The 24451-nt window shown below is 45.3% G+C and overlaps 1 protein-coding gene across 2 annotated transcripts in view; it reads right to left on the bottom strand.

The window, feature by feature from the left end:
- Positions 1-24451, bottom strand: part of LOC142560205 (uncharacterized) — a 147482-nt gene that overhangs the window by 22214 nt on the left and 100817 nt on the right. The window contains exon 1 of one of the 2 annotated variants that reach the window (XM_075672134.1): positions 15091-15140. The exons of the other annotated variant lie outside the window; for it this stretch is intronic. The gene's annotated coding sequence lies outside the window, so the exon portion shown is untranslated. Of the gene's footprint in view, positions 1-15090; positions 15141-24451 lie in introns of those variants that run through there. 2 annotated transcript variants of the gene reach the window in all.

The following is a 24451-nucleotide window of genomic DNA, read 5'->3' as shown; positions in this document are numbered from 1 at the left end:
GCGCTTTCATCAGTGCTTTTGCTGTTGATGCAACAACTTGCTGCACACAGTTGTATAGACACCGTATGAAACGGTTAATCGGTTTGCTCGGAAGCGCGCTGATCTGAACTCGCTCGCCTGCATCGACCCTCTCGATTATACCACCGGTTCTACTCATCGCAAATTTGAATCGCCGACAACGATAACTCGACTCTATTCCTCCTCCTCGCCACCGAAAGCTGCACCGGGGGCCGCGATGTCCCAGATGCAGCTTGCAGTCCGTAGGCAGAGTAACAGACTCACATTATAGAGTCCCAGTGGTCACGTGTTTGGGTGAATTTGGCATAAAGGAAATAAAAAAAAATCGACACATATCCGCGTGCTTCGCTGCAAACGACTCGTAAACGCGCAAGCGTGATGCTTCTACGTCGCGGTACATCACAGCGTGTAATAAAGAAAATTGTTGCACATACTTCACATTGGTGTCGTGAAGGGACACGGTGTTTTTCCATTGCTACGTACTCTGTAATCCGGCGAAGTCCGGTGCCAGCTTCCTTACAATTCAAGAAAGGCTCCGGATCAATTTGGGCACTTTGCTTTTGTTTAAATTTGTTTTGCATGTGGAGCGAGTATAAACGTGCTAACGTCTTGTTCTGTGAATGCGGTTTCAAGCAGGAGGCTGCGTTGTTTGCATGAAACACTCTGGTTAGCACGGCTTGCACTGCAGCATCATTTGTGCTTGAGTGCAACAACTTCATTGACTAAATTTGTAAAACGAGCTTGCCAAAAATTCATACTATAAATTTTCAGTCTATTTGCATGACGAAAAAGTATACCTTCACAAAAACCGTATTGACAAACTAAACAAGTGTGTCTTTAAAACATCTAGGGAAATCTAGGAAATTTCTTTATACCATTAAGGAGAAAAGTGGCTTTGGAGGTTGGCAGAACTTTATTGCTGAGTATAAGTTGGCTTAAAACGAAACAATTTAAATTGTCAAGTTGTTGATGTTCCTCTTCGAGATCTCTGAGGTGGTATTTTACACTTTTGCAAGATTTTCAGTGCCTCAATGCCAGACGCGCCGAGCATGCTAAGGGCTCAGTTGAAATCTTAAACTTCACTGTATATGTGTTTCAAAAACATTCATTGATTCATTCATTCAAGTCTATTCTCACGTATCAGTGACGGTGGATAATACAGAGCCAAATCTGTGAATGACGAAACTAACTTTTATTGGGCGAACTTGTGCCCACAGAAGCCAGTTACACTCAAAGCACCGCGACAGCGGCGAATACGATCGGCGACCGTCGAAATCTGATCTGCCGGTCAAGCGCATCGGTTTTTATACATGAGCCATCGAAGGTCCCAGAGTAAACGCAGGGTAATCGCTGGTGACCGCGCGTCTTCCAGATAGTTCTACACAATTCACGTCACACATGCAATTAGGTTACACAAGCTTCGGTGACAAGAGACAGCAGAAAGAACCATCGATAACATTCTAGAAACTTCCGATACATGCCGGCGTGTCCCGCGCTGAGCGACAATAGTTAGACGGTGAAAAAGCGGTCACCCGAAAAAGATAAACAAGCACACTTTTTCAATTCAATTCAATTCTTTATTCAACATCGTCATGAGGATGTTGAAAGGACTTGTCAAGCCCCCCTCTCGAAGAGCATCGTCCCGATGCTACAAACATAAAAGAAGAGCGAAAAAAACAAAAGGACACTTATTAAGGAGTAACAAAACAACAAAGAAACAAAGTTAACAGTAATGCAGTCCAAAAAGAGAAAGTCCAAAGTTCAGCTATGCAAAGTCCCAAAGTTCGTTAGCGCTGGTAGAATGGCTTAAGTCCCACAACATGGACTCGCAAGCAATGGCGTCTGGCACGACCTCATAGTCCCGTGCGCTAATGCGTCGGATGATCTTATAGGGTCCGAAATAGCGGCGTAAAAGCGTCTCGCTAAGTCCTCGTCGGCGTATCGGGGTCCAAACCTAAACATGATCGCCGAGCTGATACTCGATGTATGTAGCGTCATCGAAGGTTGTAGTGTCGGCTGTCGGTCATCTGCTGGTTCTTGATCTGCAGGCGGGCGAACTGTCAGGCTTCTTCGGTGTGCTATAGAGATAGGTGACGACGTCAAGATTCTCTTCGTCGGAGACGTGCGGCAGCATGGCATCGAGAGTCGTCGTCGGGTTCCTGCCGTAAACCAGCTTGAACGGCGGGATCTGGGTTGTTTCTTGCCCCGCCGTGTTGTAAGCGAAGGTTACGTACGGCAGGACGGCACCCCAGGTCTTGTGTTCGACGTCGACGTACATTACTAGTATGTTGCCGAGGGTCTTATTCAGGCATTCCGCAATAATATTCGTCTGCGAGTGATAAGCAGTTTTCCTCCTGTGGCTTGTCTGGCTGTATTGCAGAATGGTTTGGGTGAGCTCCACTGTAAAGGCCGTTCCTCTGTCAGTGAGGGGGACTTCTGGGGCGCCGTATCTCAGCAGAATGTTCTCGACGAAGAATTTCGCCACTTCGCCTGCGCTACCTTTCGGCGGAACTTTCGTTTCAGCGAAGCGGGTGAGGCAGTGCGTCGCCACGACGATCCGCTTATTTCCGGATGTTCACATCGCAAAGGGTCCCAACAACTCCATCCCGATCTGCTGAAAAGGTCGGCAAGGAGGCTCGATCGGCTGTAGTAATCCCGCTAGCATTGTCAGTGGTGTCTTGCGTCGCTGACAGTCTCGGCATGTCTTGACGTAACGGGCGACGTCGGCGGTCAGGCGCAGCCAGTAATACTTTTCCTGTATCCTCGATAGCATCCGGGAGAATCCGAGGTGCCCATGCGGTTGGATCGTCTTGTAGGGCGTGAAGTACTTCTGGACGCAGCGCTGAGGGAACAAGAAGGTAGTTGGCGTGGACTGGTGAGAAGTTCTTTACGAGTAGGTTATTTTGAAGCGAGAATGAAGACAATCCTCGCTTAAATGCCCTAACGACAACGTCGGTATTCCCTTTCAAATACTCGATGAGGATCTTTAGCTCCAGGTCTGCTCGTTGCTGTTCAGCGATGTTTTCCGCGCTTATTATTTCAAGGAAGGCTTCGTCTTCCTCGTAATACTGCGGGGGCGGGTCAATGGGAAAGCGTGATAGGCATTCGGCATCAGAGTGCTTTCGTTCGTACTTAGGGACTACAGTGATGTCATATTTATGCAGTCCGAGGCTCCACCGCGCCAGCCGTCCTGAAGGGTCCTTTGAATTCGCTAGCCAACACAAGGCGTGATGGTCGCTGACGACTTCGAATGGCCTGCCATATAGGTGAAGGCGGAATTTTGCTGCAGCCCAAATGATGGCAAGGCATTCTTTTTCAGTCGTAAAATAATTGCCTTCCCCTTTTGACAGCGATCGGCTAGCGTAAGCTATCACCCGTTCAAGTCCGTCTTTCTTCTGAACTAGGACGGCAACGAGGCCTAGGCTACTGGCGTCAGTGTGGATTTCCGCATCGGCGTCTTCGTCGAAGTGCGCAAGTACCGGCGGCGACTGCATGCGTCGTTTGAGTTCTTGAAATGCGTCGGCCTGCGACGTTTCCCACTTGAACTCGACATCACATTTAGTTAGATGTGTCAGTGGCTCAGCGATGCGTGAAAAGTTCTTGACAAAGCGCCTACGGTAGGCATACATGGCAAGGCATCTACACATTGCCTTCTTGTCGATGGGCTGCGAGAACATTGCGATGGCAGCTGTCTTCTACGGGTCGGGGCAGACTCCAGATTTCCTGATGACGTGGCCTTCGGAACAGAAGCTCGTCGTAAGCGAAGCGGCACTTTTCCGGCTTCAGAGTGAGCCCTGATGACTTGATGGCCTCTAGTACTGTCGCAAGCCGCCTAAAGTGATCGCTGAAATTTCCGGCGGAGACGACGGCGTCATTCAAGTAAACAAGACAGGTCTGCCATTTCAATCCTGCTAAAACCGTGTCCATCACGGGCTGGAACGTTGCAGGTGCTAAGCATAGTCCAAATGGCATAACCTTGAGCTCATAGAGGCCGTCTGGCGTGATGAAAGCGGTCTTTTCGCGATCTTTCTCGTCGACTTGTATTTGTCAGTAGCCAGAGGTGAGGTCCATCGTCGAGAAGTATTTAGCGTTGCAGAGCCGATCCAGTGCGTCGTCTATCCGTTGGAGGGGGTATATGTCCTTCTTCGTGATCTTGTTCAGTCGACGATAATCGACGCTGAAACGCAGCGTTCCATCCTTTTTTTTCACCAAGACTACAGGAGATGTCCACGGGCTTTTCGACGGCTGGATGATGTTGTCGTGCAGCATTTCGTCGATTTGTTGCCTAATAGCTTCACGTTGGCTAACAAACCAGGGATGTATCCAGTATACCTACACAAATACGCAAGAATGTAGACGGGGAAGACAGTGCGCCGACGTACTGAATTGGTAGAGCATGGCCTCAGAAATCGCACGGGCCTAAAGTTGTCCCGCTGTGATCTCGGAGGCCAAGGTATAGAACATCGTGTGTGCGATGCAGAAGAAGCGGGTTCGGCTTCCACCCGCGGCAAGTTGTCTTTTCGTGCACCTCCATTTTCTGTTTCACGACTACATTTAAATTTTTGAAGGAAATTAACTTTCACTGTGCTTCCCTGGGCAATTGGTTGACTGTTGGCGCCATCATGTTGCAGCCACGTTGAAGTAGAACTGTCTCGCGACGCATTTTCGGAATCCGGGGCCGAATCAACAAATCGTTCGTTCGTAAGGGCGTTTCTGTGATCGCCTGGCGACGTTCGCAATATCAGCATCCCGATTTCCTGTAATTTTCTATTACGAACAATTCTAGCGAAATACCTTTTTGTGATTACTGACTCCGTTCTTCGCTACGAAAAAAAAAAAGGCTGGTTTCCGGAGACCTGCGTTGGTCTAACTTCACAGGAATTCGATCGAAAAAATTCGCATATGCATACAGCGCCGTACAGCACATAAAGCTGGGTTTGTATTACAATCTGTTGTTTCACTTAAGATTGAGTTCGCTGCGTGTGGGTGTGACACAGATGGCATGTCATTGCCTGTTTACACCTTGTGATCACTAGAAGCGCTAGTTATGCATGTACGTTTCCGCACATGGCAAACGCTGACATGATCTATTCATTCAAGTAATATACCAGACTGAGTAAGATTTCCTGAATTCAAGAACAATTGTTCATATTGCCGTGATTAATAACCCTGAAATTTAGATTTCGGCGTCCGTAGATTTTATAGAGATTAGCAAACTTCACTGAGATTGCAACAACGGGTTGATTAACAACTTGTGCGCATCCCCAGAACAACAGCACACTTCCTATAGCTGTACAGTGGCGCCTGTAGGTCATTTAAAGAGGAAAAAAAAGAACATTCGCACATGTATACATGGGGACCCACGCAACTTGTGCCAAAATTTAAAAAATATGCGATTTCCATATAGCTGGACAGAACCAGAGCAATGCTGTTTGCCGTCGCTTGGGAAAAGTCAGACTATTTTTCGTCTTTTGCATTTCGACTAATTGCATAATTAGTTATAATTAGTAAATTAACTTCTGAAATAGTATAATGAGAGCAAAACTGTCATACAGAAAATCGTCGGCCATCGTGAAAAATTATCCATCCATCTTTGTGTTCCTCAATATGGGCTACATGCAAGTTATTTCCAAGCGTTAAAGAATGCCAGCAAAAAAACAAAAAAGTGCAGTGCGACTAGTCACGCGGCATTTTTTGCGTGCTTTCTAGCGGGCTTCTTTCAGTTCGCGTCAAATTTTCAATTGTTTTCAAGTTTTTAAATTCACGCCAAACTTACAGCCGAAATGCACTGTTTTCCTCATACTCTTTCTTTGTACAAAATCTATTGAAACACAAAAGTAACTAGTCCGCCAATGTATTCTGTCGCAAAAGTTAATATCTAAAAATTATTGTGATCTCGAGAATTCTTTCCAAGTGGATTTACGCTTCGCAAGTTCATTGGTTACAATCCTTAAATTGCAATATGACCGCAAAGCAATTACATAAGAAAGTTAATTAGAAAATTTTGTTACTTATTCTATTGCGTATTTCTACTTCTTGGGCAAGTAATGTCAGCCTCGTCCAGTAATCCAGCTCAGGGACTTCAAATTCGTTATCTCTCATAGGTAGTTTCAAAATATTCTTTTTTTATTATATGATATTTCGGAGGTGTTGCCTTTAATTGGCGCCGGCACATAAGGATTTAAAAAGCACTAAATCATAACAAAAGTAGTGAAATCATAAGAACACAAATTCCATTCACATAAGTACACCAATGTCACACTACAACTGAAAGTCAACTCCAAATCATAAAAGCACAAAGTCCAGTCGCGTGAGTACACTAATTCCACTCTAAATCTGAAAGTCAACTAAGGTGCACAGCAACACAAAGTCCCGTCACATATGTGCACTAAAGTAAATAAGAAGTCCGGTCACTTAGCTGTACTAAAATCAGGGCACATAAGAAATCACGGGTTAAATTCATATGAAGCTACAGAAATCTAGGCATTGGATTTGCCAAAGTCGGGTAAAAGAAAAACATAAAATGTGCTTATCACATTTAAACACTCTACTCAATACTTTCCGAGGATGTCGCTCACTTCTCGAAATATTTGAGGGGCCAGTAACGCTCGTCATTGCAATGAGTATGTTGGCCAAGGACCTAAGATATTCCTGAGGCTGAAGGGCCTGCTATCTAAGGCCACTAAATCAAGTGCTAAGCGTTGTCCGTGTGTGTCGTGCCGCGGACATTCCACCAGAAGATGTTGTACATCTTCATCAGCGTGGCCACAAGTGCATTCCGCCCTATCGGCTTTTGCAATTTTATGTAGAAAGTGTTTTGCGTACGCGGTACCGAACCGCAGACGGCGAATGAGCGTTTCAAAGGCTCTGGTTGTATTTAATGTGGACGGGATTTTAAATTGAAGCGGTGGGCCCGTGCGAAATAAATCTGAAGATTTCGAGTTCTGACCAAACCATGTCCCTTTGCAACCACGGGCTGAGATCTGACAGTATGCAGCGCAATTCGCCTTCTGTTAAAGGGAGACCATGTGGGGCGTTATTACCACGCGCTTGTCCAACTGCCTTGTCTGCTGCAACATTCCTCGGGATATTGCAGTGGCCAGGTACCCATTGGAACATTACTGTGCGATTTTCTTCACTTGCTTATATGATTTTCATTAGTATCCCGTTAACTATCGCCATGTATTGCGAATTGTTGACGTCACTATGAAGCGAAGACAAAGCTGCCTGCGAGTCACAAAGGATGACCCATTGTTCCCCTTTCTTTGCATTGAATTTATGTAACGTAACAAAGACAATATTGCAAAAAGCTCTGCTGTTGTTGATGACGTCGTGGGAGATAGTTTAAACGTTTGTATCTGGTTCCATTCTGGAATGACGAAGGCAGCTGTAGAAGAATTCGTTTGACAAGAGCCATCTGTATACGCTTGAATATAGCCAGCGTATGGAAAATATATTTGGTATAACGCCAGTTGTGCGGCTAGCATAAACATATCTCGTTTGCGAATAATTACCTCAAACGAAAGTTCAACTTTTGGAAAATTCCTTATAGTCTAAAGAAGACACTCGATAAATTATAAATTATAATTATAAACAAAAGCGAAGGCGGAAGCCTTGTAAAGCCTACTTAATTCGCATTAATCCACCTGCATCTTGCTTACACCTTAATCCACTTTAATTTGCCTTAGTCTAATCACTCTTCAATTATTATCAACCTTGCTAATCATTATAATCTCTTATTCACGGCTCGACATGCTTTGGTTCGCTTCTGGCCTTCCTTGGGTCACGGTATGTTTTCTGTACCTCACAACGCGACCTTAAAACATAAGGGGGGGGGGGCGCTTTCACCTTAATAAAAAATATGAGGAAGTTTATTCAACCTGGCCAACAGGCGGTGTGAGAATCTACAAGCGGCATAGGCCGGTAAGTACTATTTTTTTCTCCTTCGCTTCGGTATAACAAATAAACGCCAGACGCAGCGTGAAACGGCAATGCAAATTTGTAAAATATTCAACTTATAACATCATCTAGCGTTTGTGATGCTGTGCTGCGCAGAGAAGAACTGAACTATAAAAGAAAGAAAGAAACAGAAAGAAAGAAAGGAACAGAAAGAAAAGAAATGATAAGAAAATGCGGAGGACGCTTAAATTTCGCCTTTGAGAGTGGAGCGGGATAGCGTTAAAAGATTCCTGACTACTTCTCACGCTTCCCGGCAACTGGAGCGCATGTAAGCGTAATGTTTACCAGGAAACGCTGTGCACAAAAGTGGTTTTTGTGGTGGGAACGCGGCCTCTTGCGTGTGGCGCGATGCAGGGTAGGCGAGCGCCAGCTGGAGGTATTGCAAGGAACCGGGCGCGCCGCTCTGTGGTCCCCGAGACACCCATCCGCGCGCCGGCGCACGCAAATGGTAGACGCCGCGGCCGGTCTGTGAATTGCAGAAACGCTGGAAAAGGAGTTTGAGTTTTCGCGCAATATAATTATGTTTTCTCGTATAGTCGAATTACAATCCGAGAGCTATCATGTCTGTAGGCTGTGTGTAAGTCGTAGTTTACGATTTCTCCACGTGTTTTAGCTTGAGAAATTAAATTGGTTCATTAAATTTCTTGCGTCACATGGACGGCCTGAGTATGTGTGGTTTGAAAATGTATTTTTTTTTCCGAAACGACGTCCGACTCCTACACCGGACTATCTGCGACACGAGGTCCATATCGCTGCCGCGTTAAAAGAAAATAGAGAGTTAGGTACCTCAGAGCCGGAAGAACTATTCTATCGCTTCTAAATTTTAAAAAACTCCGAGGACATCCAAACGCTTCTTACGAGTTGTGAATGCGAAAGCACTAATGTGCAAATGAACGCCGCTGAGCGTTCCTTCGAGTTATGAACTCCTCGCTAGCAAGCGAGTGCATTGAGACGCTTGGTGCGTTTCGAGTTGTCTTTATCGAGGCAAATAGAGGAGGCGGTGATGGAGGTGCAGTTAGAACTCAGGCGCGAGCTTGCGCGGACGAGGAACGCGCGGATCACATGCAGGCTTCCGAAAGCGAGAGTGAGCGTGACGTGGAGTCGCGGCAAATGCCTTTTCACCTCACGCAACAACTGGCACGCTAAAGCAGCAGCAAGCGTCCGCTTTCGCCCGCTCCGATTCGTCGAGGAGCGCTCATGACGCGGCGTCGCAGCCAATGGGAATTCACTACAGCCGCTTCGCTGCTACAACCGACAGACGCCAGCTTTTTCGCTCAAAGGGCCATTTGACGCTTTCACATCAAAAAGGGTATGGCGCGCAGTCTATATCACAATTCATGCAGCTCTCACAGAACCATAGGGGGAGAGAGAGAGAGAGGGCAAATGATAAGGAAAGGTAGGGAGGTTAACTAGGACTGAGCCCGGTTGGCTACCCTACACTGGGGAAAGGGAAAAGGGGACGGAAAGTAATTACTAGAGGGAAACTCTGGCGCTACGGTCGTTCTGCGGACACCTGAATGATGGGTAGTGCATGGATTTGTGTGATCTTCCTGCTTTTAGGTTAAGGCATTCTTGTGGCTTTGTTTATCGCGCTTTATCTACATTCAGTGTCTTACATTTCCGAGCGATCTATACTTTTCTAAGTGCAGAAGACTCTGCGAACACGTGCTATCACTCCTATGATAGCAACGGTTGAGCCTGTCGAGGTGGCCGAATCGAAAACGCGCCGGGGGTATTCGCGCGAGATATTCATAAAGCGCCAGATATTCATAATGGTTTTACATGCCGCTTGTCGATGCACGCGTACGTGGCGTAATTAACGGACGGCACGAATATTTCTATTGAACGTGTCAAAACTTATCAGGCAAGGTTTCAGAATGTAATTTTAAAGAAATAATGTTTTGCAGACGGATTAATTGTCTCTTCTCTGTTGTACTTGGAACAATGGAATATTGTTTTGTACAGTTGCAGGGATGATATTTTATTTTGGTATGTGTTTCAACCAACTCTTCGCAAAGATTTCGATTTAAATCCTATCTGCATAGTGCCAACTAGTTGTGACGGTGTACCCTTTGACATGTGCATGTCTATACTCATGAGTGTGTATATATAACCCGTGTAAAACGCGGATCTCAGATTTAAATCCCGAACCTATAATTTTATCAGCAGCTCATTTTATTCAAATGATCGTCCAACTGAAACATTTACACGAACAAATCGGATTTGTCCAGATTGGTATTCTCTATTGCTTAAGTGTTTATCCTTACCACCATCTAAGTGTTTTTGTGAAGACTCTATATTACTACGTTGTATATTAAAGTCACATTTAACATGTAAATGGACACTTGAAGCAGCTCTTCAGTGACTCTGTTAAACGCGGAATCTGTTTTCTTTCATGGCTACACAAGCTGCCCAAAATGTGACCACAACAACCAATGAAGTCCGAGCAGCAAATCATACCACGTAAGACTCATATTCAAAAATCTCACAACGAAGGCATGCGAATCCGAACGACTCACCAAAGACAACTCATCAACATACATCAAAGACGGCAAACCTGTAAAACAGAGTTGTCACGCCCTTGGGAAGTCCTCTTATAGTGGTCCGATTTTCCACTACCTCAATTCTTCCCGAGACTTTGCAAGCGCTTCACTGCATCCCAGCTTATCATTTTTTATAGTCTCCGCTACAATCAGAATCTTGTTTATATATACAGGTAAAACGTGCCCAAATTGTATGTTTTTTCGCTCGACGTAACTTTCTGCTCACGCGCTCACCTACGCATGTTGTTTTATAGACGCTCTGTAATCTACCGCAACAAAGTGAAATTACTGTCAGTTTCTGCAGCATTTATCGAACTTATACAGTGCAAAGTGCCACAAAAATATTGCTATGATTGACAAGTTGAGAGGAGGGGACAGCTATAGACGACGCCGTCCGTGTGCATAAGAGGGGCAAGTGCAGTCTCAGCTTCCATGAAAAATAGTGATGCGGACAAAGCCTGAAACACCCCCATATTACAGCTAATTTTCTGTAACTTTATTCCCAAGCGTGTCGGTTTTTTTCTACAAGCAATGGTGTGTAAAGCATTCACTATTTGTCTGTTATTTTCTTATCATGGTGTTGTTACAGTGAAATCTGTAAAACACATCGCGATGCAGACTCGCTGTAATTTGCTATTGATATATATAGTGGCATAAAAAAAAGTGCCAAAGTGCCACTTTTTGTAAACTCTGAGGAAGACCGGTCCGCCGTTCGAAACTGTTGAAATTAAATACTAGATTCGTTTGTAGCATCGCTCAAGTGCCTTACGCCCGAAAGGCAGCTTGAAGAAATTCTCTTTAATATATATATATATATATATATATATATATATATATATATATATATATATATATGCGTGCGTGCGTGCGTGTGTGTGTGTGTGTGTGTGTGTGTGTGTGTGTGTGTGTGCGTGCGTGCGTGCGTGCGTGCGTGCGTGTGTGTGTGTGTGTGTGTGTGTGTGTGTGTGTGTGTGTGTGTGTGTGTGTGTGTGTGTGTGTGTGTGTGTGTGTGTGTGTGTGTGTTCAAACGTATTTCGAATCCTTTCATTAAAGCGATTGTTTGGATGTATGACTGCTTTTCTCGCGGTTTGGGGCATCTGCCAGGTAGGTTTCCCGTCAAGTGGGCCGACACTGGAGAATATGTAAGGAAAACTACAATGATCCCGGGGACAGCGTGATCCGTGGACGAGACTATAGTTCCTATGCATGCAAGCGGGTCTGCACGCCTGGCCGTCTTGCATGTCGGGCAGTCATGCAGTCATGCACTCTCAAGCAGCATGCCGTAATTATACAAACGGCAGAATTGGGCTCAGAGCACGCCACATACTCTGCTCATGCGACCCGGGAAACAAAGTTCAGCATACCGTAATCTGGGTACCAGGGCACACTGGCATAACAGGGAACCAAGAGGCGGATAGGATAGCTCGAGGGCATACCAACCGGGCGTCCGACACATCCAGCCTTGAGGAACCCGAGTCAGTACCCTTGGGCTACTCAGATATCCTAAATTATTATAAAGGGGTCAGACTGAAGTACCCACCCCCGGATAAGGATCTAAGCAGAGAGGATGCTGTTGCATGGCGACAACTGCAGACGGGTACTTTCCCGAATCTAAACCTTCTGAATAAAATTTTCCCTACACAATATGAGGCTAAGTGCCCATGGTGCGGAGAGAAACCAGATCTGTACCACATATCATGGGCCTGTCAAAATATTGAGTCCCCAACTATCTATAAAATCAAAAACCCGAGTGCGGAACAGTGGGAGAGTATGCTTTCCAGCGTAAGCTTGAACGGCCAAAAGCGCCTAGTAGAATGAACTCGCGGGTTGGCCATACTCAGTGGAGCCTTGGACTAGGGCACCAACCCTGTGGTTGCAGACAGAAGAATCCATCAGAAGATAGAAGAGGCCGTCTGAAGCCGATCTCTTTTCTAGAGCCCAATAAATGTTTTCCGATCCGATCCGAACGATATTACAGCATTTGATTACCCGCTTTGCGAAAGCTTTGGTTGCACAAAGATTCCAACGTGGGCGCTAGGTTTCCTTAATTTTTTTAAACTCTTTGGTAGGGGTCTAGTTTATTTTTTGTCTCCAGGGAACGCTATTAATTAGCCTTGCCTTGCACGCTCATGTTACTTGGTGCTCATGACAAATTACTCACGACAACTTACGACCATCCTATACAATTGTAACGCTCTGACCCACGGCGCTGTCGTACGTGTTCTCTCTTCTTCTTTTTTGCGTCTCTCTTTAGCGCTTTAGTTGAAATGTCTAAATCCTACAGAATCAGAGTACACTATTGCAATCTGTGCATGCCTAAAGTAAAGAAAATAAACAAAAATTGCTATCTTACATCGCAGCACAGAGTGCTATACGAAGAAACCCCTCAAGCGGTTTTCGCAACTTGGATTTCAGGAAAACGGCCTACACGTTGCGTGTTTTGGCAAATATTGCTTTGGTTAACTCGCATTAGGTGACGCTATAAAGCAAGTTGACAGTAATTCAATGCATGCACAGACAAGCAAGCAAAATGCGCAACACGTAAACGGCGTTCTCTTCCACTAACTTTCACACCGGACCCCGTAGTCGTTTTGTATAATCAGCGTACGGTGCCACCAATAACAAAGCATACATATTGATAAGAGGCTCGAGATCGATGAATGGCGAAACAATAAACATTACTTCTCAAGAGGTATAAGGCACAGCTATAGAGGCGTGTGGTATACCACATATGAGTGCATTCGAGCGAACATCAAGAGCAAGATGTTGGACAAGTCCTGCAGGCAACGTGAACAAGTGTAACATATGTTAAAGAGCGGCGCATCATCAGATGGATTGCTGAGACTCGTAAGAATTTGGGTTTCAGGTGCTTTCGGATGAAGCAGGACTTGGGCAATATGGGTGATGTCGAAATCCGCTCCCCAGCATCCATTGCTTCTGCGTAATAAAAAGCGAGCTCGAAAATGTATCTGCTGGCTGACTGCAATAGAATTGGTAGCGAAGTAGGAAACATGTCACGGCCGCCACGTTTTTGAAACCACCTATACTCAATATGTATGGAGAGATGTCTATCTCTATCAGGATTAATTTAGATGATGAGCGTCAAGTTGGCGATTATATGCCCCGATTGCGCCAGCTTCTTTAGGCGTAACTACAGCGATAGCAATAATTGAGGCTGCTCGACGCAGCTTGTTTACTACTTATTATGCAGAATCGCGTGTTTTGCGTGCTCAATTGTGTAAGTCGCCCCATGTTGCATGTAGGGACATGAAAACATATAATACAGCCAAGACGACGCTGCTTAGGACGAAATCTGTAAGTGACGTAACATTTGTGAACATTATATTATACTTTAGAAGTAATTTCAAGTGCAGAAATTGATGTGGCATTCGATACGCATTATAACTGCACTTACCGCCTCTTCTCGATTTTCGTTCTTCGCTCGGAGACATTACAAATCGTGCGCTCAGACTCAAGGACTCACAAAAAGCATTATTATTATTTTTTCTTGCTCGAACAAATGAACAGAAAGAAATAGTGTTGCTCGGTGCAGCTACAGCCTCTGCGTGCTTTGTTCATCCAGCTCGAGCATACAAATCTTGCGAATGTTGCTGTGACGCAGCCCTTGTTATAAAATGCTGATGATTTCCTGTGCAATTGTGTGATGATTTCTGTCCAAAGCCGATATACAGAGCCAAAGTAAAAGCCGTTTCGCGTCGTTAATTCACGCAGCAACACCACTATGAAAGGAAGGAATCGAGCAGTACTTTCATGCTATTCAGTGCCTCCGTTTAATGGTATGACCCACTTGAATTATAGCCATGCATGCTGCAAAAATGTTTGTACACTGTCCTCAAAACTTAGGAAAGGATCTTAGCTGAGTGAGAGCATATGCTGATTGGTCGGAGCTCATGGTGTCTGCAACGCGATAACGATTCACGGAGAACAATACAATCGCCGCTGAGATATTCAACTACATATAGCACCCAGAAAGCTGGGCCCCTGCTCACATAACTAGTGGTAAGCGTGAGTGAGGCTAATTCTGTGAATACCAGTCCTGAATCTTCACCCCGAGAGACACGAAGACAGAAAATGAGCAGCAACAAGCCCGAATCCTAAGCACTGTCGATGTGGACGACGCACAAACCACTACAAGGTCGTACAGACCTCCACATTCCTGTCTAGAGCGCTTGAGCGGTGCAGAGCAAAGCAACGAAACCTTTATGTTTGTGTTCACTCGCTTTCTAAGACGACCACAGAGACCAGCAGCATAAGTCACACGGGCGCGACATCTACATTAATATTCAGCTTCCAATGTTTCAACAGCTCCTGAGCGCTCAACACCAGAAGTGTGTGCACGTCCATAAGTTTCGCGGCCGGCGTAAAGGCATGGCAGCCAATTCGGACGCGCTTCCGCCGTATCAAGTGCGCGTAAAGGCGGTCTTGTAAGAGGAGATTCATATCGGTAATCCTACACGATACACACCTCCGCAAATCACCACTTCATCACCATCGCAAGCACGCCGCACAAGCCGTAGCACGTAGCAACAGTCCGTTAGGGGCCACTCACCTTCCACAGCGTGCGGCCGCGCCACGTCCCGCTACAACGGTGGCAACACTTTTGATCGCCGGGGCGGGGCGCCTCTCCCGAACCCGTGAGACAAGCTCGGCGGCAACACGCCATTGGATTCCCGGCTCGGTGGGCGGTGCCGCCAATGTAGCCAACTCCGTCTCCGTGTGTCGTCTGATAGTGCGCTACGGGCGCCGCCATGTTGGGAGCGGGTTGGGAGAGGAGCGGCTTCCGCACAAGTGTGGAAGGGGGATACTGCTGCGAGGAAGGCTGTCAAGGAGCCGGCGGAGGTAATGAAGGAGAGAGCGGAGAGAGAGAGAGAGTAATATGCGGCGCGGAGGGCGCGCTCCTGTACCCAATGGGAGTGGCAACTGAGCCGCTCGAAACATCTCGCCTCCCCTCTTGTGTGTACTTAGTTACACTCGCCCCCGCAGAGTTGCGCACAGCGGTTCGCACTGGCGATGGAGAGAAGGTGGCTCGCTTGGGAGAGAGCGAGAGTTGAGAGTGGACGGGGCCCGTGGGTCGGAAGACGAGAAACGATGCTTGCGAAGAAGAACACAAGGACGTCGCGGCCCGACGCATTGATAATCATCGAGCGGTGGTTGGGCTTCTCTTTCACCGGCTGATTATGGCTTCTGCGGTTGCTGCTGCTCGCCAGGGGAAACTGCGGTGTCTTATGACGGGGGCCGGGCGAGACTTGTGGGCGCTGTATGGGTTTCGAGCGTTTACGGTGAGGGGGAAAGGAAGAGCCTCTGCCGAGCAAGTGGAGTGGCGAGCCCTTTGAGAAGGAATATTTGACTTTCTTTTCGCCACGCGCGCCGTCTGAATCGATGACTGCGTGTTTGAGAAAGGGCGCGGGAAAACAACGACCCGCGCAGCCCTGAGGCAATGAGGCCGTTTAGGATGGACGGGGCGACGGCTCTTGCGGGTGCGCTCTTACCAGCGCGTGGAGTCTTGAGTAAGGAACTAAAAAAAAGAAGAGAAAGAAACACAGCACAAAGTGTGCTGTTGCGTCCGTTGCTTGGTTGGACGTACGCGGATATTTTAGCCTGCTCTCCCGCAGTGATGACGAACGCGGACATAGAAAACGAAAAGCGATGTATTGCGCATGTGGTAGGATGAGTGAGTCGACATAGATGTCGAATCTGTGTTGTGGTTTCGTCTTTCTTTGAAACCTATCGCGTGCACATCAACGTCATTGATTGATCGCTTGGTCTGCTAAAAGCCATGAATTAGGTTAAATACGTTAGTGGACGCTAACACGTACCTAGCAAAGAAGTTACTCGAGACATTGCTGTTCTTCGTAATTTACGTTAAAATATTTCGCAACTGATCGTGAATGTTTCATTTGTGCCACGGGAATTTATGTTTTGTCGCGAAAGATACCGTCATTATAAGCTCTGCTTCCTTCCATGCAACAGAACAAGAATGATACATACATACATACATACATACATACATACATACATACATACATACATACATACATACATACATACATACATACATACATACATACATACATACATACATACATACATACATACATACATACATACATACATACATACATACAACGTATGTATGTCAGATAGATAGATAGATAGATAGATAGATAGATAGATAGATAGATAGATAGATAGATAGATAGATAGATAGATAGATAGATAGATAGATAGATAGATAGATAGATAGATAGATAGATAGATAGATAGATAGATAGATAGATAGATAGATAGATAGATAGATAGATAGATAGATAGATAGATAGATAGATAGAAAAGCGCACGAAGATTCTGAGAAAACGCGGTTTCTGTGACGCTGGAGTGGTTTCCGCGTTTGCGGGAAACCGGCTGCCTGCCAATAAGTGGCGACCTACTTTCCCTCAGAAGCGCCTGCGTATCGCCCCTATATACCATGATAGGTGTGCGGCATGTAAACAGAAGAAGTGATGAGCACATTGAAAATGTACAATGAGGCATATTCCATAGATACATATACGTGGAAAGAACATGTGTTCACTTCAGATGCAAGCTGGAACAGACATAAGATATTCAACTAGCATATAGTGATCACCAGCCCGTTGTGAGGTATTCTTTTCGGCCTCTACTACTGCACACACCTAAATGACAGATAAATTGCTGAAAACAACCAACATATTTATGCCAAAGCGTTCGAATATTAAACAAAACTGAAGCACAGTTTAATCACACGTGCTCACCATGCACATCCAAAAAGCAAATTAAATCTCCATTGCTGAGGGAACAACTCTGGTACTCTTATTATTTTATTTAGGTTTGAAGGCTGTTACGCCGCATGACGCATCTGTATTTTTCTGCTAAGTGTACATTTCTATAGCAAGCGTTGGCCTGTTCCTCTATGGGTTGTTATATATATATATACATATATATACATATATATATATATATATATATATATATATATATATGTGTGTGTGTGTGTGTGTGTGTGTGTGTGTGTGTGTGTGTGTGTGTGTGTGTGTGTGTGTGTTTGCTAACTATGTATCTTTGTAATGAGTACAATCAACCAGAAAATTTTACGGGAAACGAGATCTGAGAAAAAGCTGAATAATTGCATAGCGTCACTACGCAGCCTAGTATTCGCATTTACAGCATCTACAAGTATATGTGAACAAAATTGTGATCTTCGGTGTTATTCACTGATGTTACAGGCGAGTCGGAAATTGAACGTTTTCTGAGATCGCGTGGTCCGTAAACTTTTGTGACCAAGTGTGTACTTTTATAATTACCACGGCACTGTGTTAAGGTATGAGTGCAAATTATTCTTTATGTTGAAATGTTTCTTTATTCTTATGACTGTAAAGTTAGATTGTCGTTCTGATTTATTTTATGTTGCTGTTTCCTTCATTTTTCAATACTGCTTGAGTAGAACAGAGTTGCAATTACTATTGTGTGAAAACCGTTGTTTGAACTGCATGCATGGATGCCTTTTGTCAGGGATCGACACCTTAAGCCCTCGCTTCCCCTTAAAATTTCAAGAAAATCAAAGAATGATCAATCAATCCAACATTCAATATCATTTTCTAGGGAAAATTAGAACTCTAGCTGTGACCACTATCACCTTAATTTAACTGAAGCTTAAAAGAATACAAAGCAAAAAGTAACTCGTACAATGTTTAGTGAGGGTGCCAGTGGTTGATGACAAATTTGACAGTTTTTTTTTCTTTTACTTGTTTCTTCGATAGTACTTTTTTATTCTTGGTTTTTTTATGTGCCAAAACTATGATCTGATTACCAGGCACGCCGTATAGTGGGGGACTCCGGATTCATTTCGACAACCTGGAGTTCTTTAAAGTGCACCCAATGCACAGTCGTACACGGCCGTTTTGCTGTTTCGGTCCTATTGAAATGCGACCCCCGCGGCCGGGATTTGATCACGTGACCTCGTGCTTAATTAACAGCGTAACGCCACATCCACTAAGCAAGCACGGGTGGGTTTTTTTTTTCTTTCTATACAATTATATCTGTCTATCTGGCATACACTTATAATGGCGTATCTGGACACAAGTATGACGACAGTGGTTTCAGTAAACGGCTCCGCATACGATGTTAGATCAGGTTACATTGTCCGCGTTTTGCTAATAACAGCTATTGACGCCATTTATGTCTGCATAAACTGCGATGCCATTCCCTTCTCTGACGACGTATTTAGACGACAGTAAACATACGTACAATATCTTCACTGTTTTTCACGTATAATAAACGAAACTGCCAGTCCTTCCACGCTTTGTAAACGGATGTTCCACCAAAATTCTCTTAGTGTCCCGCTTTGGTAAGTTTCATTAGGGGCTCATTTTCGAATCTAAAGCCAGCAGCAGCACTGTTCCTTTAATCAATGGCAATAACTGTGTTGTCTTAAATCACTCGCTATGTATTCGTCTGGCCTAAAGTTATGCATCGATAAGAACCATTAGTCAAGAACAGCGTATAGCTTGTACCAGCTAACGTTATCCAACCTGATAAAGAAAAACAATGATTTAAAAAACACGATTCAACATACGATTATATAAGACATATGCTGTTCGGTCATCGGACCTCGGATGACTGAACACTGTAGGTTTTATAATCGAGTTAGGACCCCATTTTCTCAGTCTTTTTTTTTTTTCTTTAAACAGCGTGGCAATCCTGGGGCACACTATACATAGGGTGTCCCGGCTAACGTTAGCCAAGGTGTTCAATGACAAAAATTATTAGAAAGACGCGGTGCAAGATACAATTTTAATACTTACAGTGTTCGGTTGTCAGAATGCTGACGACCGAACAAAGTAAGTCTTGTAATTGTATATTGCGCCATGCTTTTCTTTTTGTTTATTTTTAAAACTTTCTTTTCCGTTAAACGTATTGGCTAACGTTAGTTTGGACACGCAGTATATAGGCTACTGATGAAGCAGACATTGCGCTCCATAGATCCTTGCATTGCGTTCTCCTGCGGGCTTGCTTTTTTTTTTTCACTTCTTTCAGCAACAACGTTTTAGCTATACGTATACTACCGGCGGATATTCAGCGCCTCGTCGGAAAAGAACATTTCCGAATGCCCAACCTTCGCTTACTGCTAAATGCAGCCACGAGGACACCCGCGAGACTGCCACCCACGGAGCGCGTGCTCTAGGAATTCGTCAGTGCCACATAGTGCGCAGACTCCTCCGCCTCTGACGAAACGGCAACCCTTCCGACCGCTGCGCTTTGTCACGCTTCGCCGCCCAGTCGTGCCTGTGCTATACACCGCAGCCGTCGAAGCGCGCGGCGCGCGGCGCCTTCTTGTGGCTGGCGCCGTGCCCGATCCATGGTCGCTCCTTCGGCGGTGTATTCGCCCGCCTATAGGCTGCAGTGGGGCGTCTATAAATGCCGGTCGTCCGAGGCTTCGCAACGTCGTCGGCGGTGGTTGCGTATATGTCATCAGAGTTGGAGGCACGACGCCGCGCTGTGTCGAGAGTGGTCCTATACACCACGCGTGCGCGGGGCCATCGAGGAGATCTGGTGTGCGACAACGCGGGCGACGTTGTGTATCTCCGCGCCTCGCCACCATGCTCCCACGACGTCTCCCACTGAGCTCGTATATGGCAAAGTTTCTTTTCAACTTGCCGCATTTGAGCTGGCCAGTAGAGTCCGCCACTCCCTCCCCCCCCCCTTTTTTTTTTTTTGAGCGAACCTTTCTTTTCCTCTTCCCACAGCTTTGGGAGTGCTGCAGAGTAATGGCTGCTGGCTGGCTGCTTCTGTCTTGAACAATTTGCTGGTGCCCGGACGCATAGTGCAAACCGAGGCGGCCGGAGTCGGCAGGCAATGTTCGCGCAAGCGCGGACGTGAGCTCCAACACAAATGCGTCATCGTCATGTCGTACTCGTCATCGTCCCGCCGTCTTCACTCTGTCATTGTCACTGCGTTGTCAGTTTGTCGTCGTCGTTCGGTCGATATAGTCGTTCCACGGCCGTCATGTCGTCGCCGTTGCACTGTCGATCGTAATCTTCTGGTCATGCATGTCGTCGTCATGTACGCATTATGCCAAGTGTGTCTCCGTAACGCCGTGGTAATCAGGCCGTCGTCATTCCATCGTCGTCACTGCGTCATCGTCGTCAAGCCGCGCGGTGGTCGTTTCATCGTCGTCATTCTGTCATCGTCACATCAGTTTCGAAATGTTGTATGCCACGCCATTGTCATCATGCCGTCGCCGCCATTCCATCGCCCTCAATACTTCACAGTCATTCCACTGTCGTCGTCACTTCTTCGTCACACGTAGGATCCGCATGCTCGAGCTCCACGAGGTTATGTTGAGCAAAGCGTTTCTCGGTGAATATGTGTTCACCTATGATGACGTGTCCTAAAAAGCTTCCAAATAGTTGCTAAACAAGAACAGCGTTCTTCGCAAACAGTAGTGAAAGCTTCACCTAAACTGCATTCCTATAACGACGCGGTACCAACACGTTTTCTTTTTCTCTTCTTCACCTTGAGTTATAGCTTCACTACCTCTCCTTTCTTCATCGGTTTCAATACTTTTTCATAGTCGGGACGTTAGGCCAGCTTCATCGTGACGGCGGCGGATAATGATGGCGCCGGGCGTTGATGGTCGCTCATTGCAGGATACCATTACGAAGTATATCAATATCACTCGCGAGATAAACATGATAACGACTCTGTTATAACACCAGATCTGCGCAACACTGCTCAGCATTGGTGAGACTTTCTGCAAACTACCAAGTTAAACGTTTTATGTTTAACAACTTCAAACGGCACACTGGGCGCACACAAGGGGCAGCGCCGTCGAGGACTCCGGAATAATTTTCACCACCCGTGGCTATTTGCCGTGCAGCACCCGAAGTACGTTATGTACACGAGCGTTTTTGCATTCCGCCTCCATAAAAATGCGACTGCGTTGGCCGGTATTCGAACCTGCAGCCTCGTGCTCAGCAGCAAAAGTCTCCCATCGAAGCAAATGATTCCAAGAACAGGAGGAAATCATTGGGGGTTCACGGGGTTCCTGCCGAGTCGCATGTATGCAGTCACGATAAACGGCAGACCAATGAATTGAGCGTCGATTTCAGATGACGCCGGCAATTGTCGCCACAATAAAATGGCGACCGGCTTCCCTCCAGAAGTGGACACTACAGGAAAACACATGTATAGAGCGCAACTGTGGATGCCAACGAGCTGTAGCTGTCACTATACGCGAATTCGTCGATGACCCTGAGGCTCCAGCCACTGGCTGCAGGCTTTTCCATATCGGTCCTATACCGGACAAAGTATCAGCTCCCACGATGCGAAATAATAGTTCCACCATACCGCACCCCCCCCCCCCCTACAACTGTCCCTATGTGACCACTGTCTTCTATTAGCCCTGCCCCTTTCCCAATCCATCGACGGCAGCCCTCTAAGGTGAAGCAAAAGAAGTGAATAAAAACAGTTAAACGACGACAGTCACTTAGACGCCCGCCCTCTGCTGCGTCGCACCGAACGTGTACTGCATGGAACTGCGAAACGTGTAGTAACGCTGGCGACTCAGAAAAGAACCAGATGTGTCTGAAGGCGACATTGCATCGCGCGCTATAAATGCAACCGTTGCAACAGCCTCGCAGCAAGCGCCTGCGAGCAGACAAGCTCGTCGAGGTACTTGCGCGTCTATATAAAAAACCTATACGGAGGGACGGGGGGTAACGCATGGGTCTGAGCGCATGTCTGACATGCGATGTTATCGGCGCTCCGCAGCGTCGCAGCTTCTGCGAGTAAAAGCCAACCTTCTGGTTTGCCACTTCTTGCGTGGGTGTCGAAGCGGTATGTTTCCAATGGCTCGCATGGCATCCGTCAAAAAATTCTACGCGCCGTCGGTGCGGGCGACCTTCCCCGCGTGACGTATTTCTGTTCTTGCGGCTAAATATATTTGTGATAGCTGCCTTTTGCCACCCAATATATATCGCTGGGAGAGGCATTCGTCATGAAATCAAATTTAATTATTCATGGTCAAATTTTATAAATCATACGGTTTCCAAATTTTTGCCATGTTCCAAATCTTTCGCTTTTCCATCGTTCCGCATTTCTTTTTTATGTTCCGCTGAACATTGCCGTTACATTCTGGGTAAAATTGTTGGTATTATATTTAACGTATATTTTTTCAGGTGTAGCATATAATTTGGGCATGATCTTCCGCTTTTATATATATATATATATATATATATATATATATATATATATATATATATATATATATATATATATATATATATATATATATATATATATATATATATATAGATGTATGTCTACATGTACAGATGCAAATATGTATATATGCTGGGTTGGTGTAGGTACGTATATATATATATATATATATATATATATATAATCTGATATGAATAAGGATGTATGTACAATATGAATTCCTTTTGTACACGTGTAACACATTCTATTTGTGAATATGCTGCAACTGTTTGTCAAAGAAAGGGGACAGGAACCTCGTCAAGCTGTGATTGTGCAGTTTTGTTCCTGCCCTCGCATTTTCTTTTGCTCTAAAAAGTAAAATGCGAAATAAAGTTGAAAGTTGAAAGAAAGGGGACATAACAATGGGATGATAGCGCAGATGATGATGATGATGGTGGTGGTGGTGGTGGTGGTGGTGTACTTCAGGTGTTTGTAATAAGGCAGGCTGTTGCAACCGACGAAGCAAGATCAGATATTCAAGAAACACTGCGGTTAAAAACCCATCACAGACATATTAAATGTACAAGGCATATAGACGAGCAAGAGGAGGCTGGGCGATTAGTTGAATTTGAATTTTGAATTGAGTTTATTCCGCAACAAGAAAATGTTACGAGGAGGACAGGTAAAAGCTGTAAAAACAGCTTGAGCAGCCATGACCCCCTATCACACGGGGAAGCATAAAAGCGTGCGGCTAAGGGAGTACAACCTACTAAGAGGAAAACACTTACAGGAGTTATAAAACGTCACTTGTAGAGGGGTTCATACAGGATAAAGTTCATAGAGGATAAAGAGTGCTATCGTTTTTGCACTTCTTGTATTTTTATGTTTGTTCGTTTCTTTCTATGCCTTCATAGCTGTTACGTTTTTAACTCCCCTTCTCCCAGTGCTCCTTCGGGACCTGATGGTAATACCAATAAATAAATAAATAAATAAATAAATAAATAAATAAATAAATAAATAACCAGACTCAAAGGACTCCGCCAATTCAGTGAACAATGACAAAAGTCTTACATCCAAGACTTTCGATATAGAAATGCTACTCTGCAAGACAGGCAGTTTCGATTACACGCGCGCCTCCCATATTGAAAGAGACTGACTCTAAATGAAAAAAGAGAGATGTAGAAAAAAAGAAGAGAAGCAGGGATGTTAACCAGAAGGGAGAATGCTGTTTGCTACCCTACACTGGGTATAGAAGGGAGAGGGAGGTCGAAAAGAAAGAAAGAAAGGAGAGAGAGAGAGAGAGAGAGAGAGAGGGAGAGAGAGAGAGAGAGAGAGCACAGAGACACAATCGCAGCAGGTCCGAATCACCACAGGCTGTCACAGAACAGTAGCACTTACAGCACAACGAACATCGATTCAGATGCCCATTCAGGAGCAACAATAAAAAAAGAAAAAACAATGTAATACAACTATTAAGGCGTACACAACCAAAAAATCTAGCTAAACGGGCACAGCAAAAAAATATTAATTCAATAGCAACGACTCGGCAATACATCAGAAGATGATGAAAAATGTGCGAATATTGCTAATAACCAGTGGTTTATAGCTTTAAAAAGCACTCGATACTGTTTACAAATGTCGCGTGACCAAAAAAAAAAGCATGTTATCTCAAGCGGGAGCAGATTCGATTGACG

The sequence above is a fragment of the Dermacentor variabilis genome, chromosome 10, assembly GCF_050947875.1.
Source record: "Dermacentor variabilis isolate Ectoservices chromosome 10, ASM5094787v1, whole genome shotgun sequence".
NCBI lineage: Eukaryota > Metazoa > Arthropoda > Arachnida > Ixodida > Ixodidae > Dermacentor > Dermacentor variabilis.
Note: the sequence above shows the minus strand (reverse complement) of the source record. Positions and strands in the feature narration are given on the sequence as shown.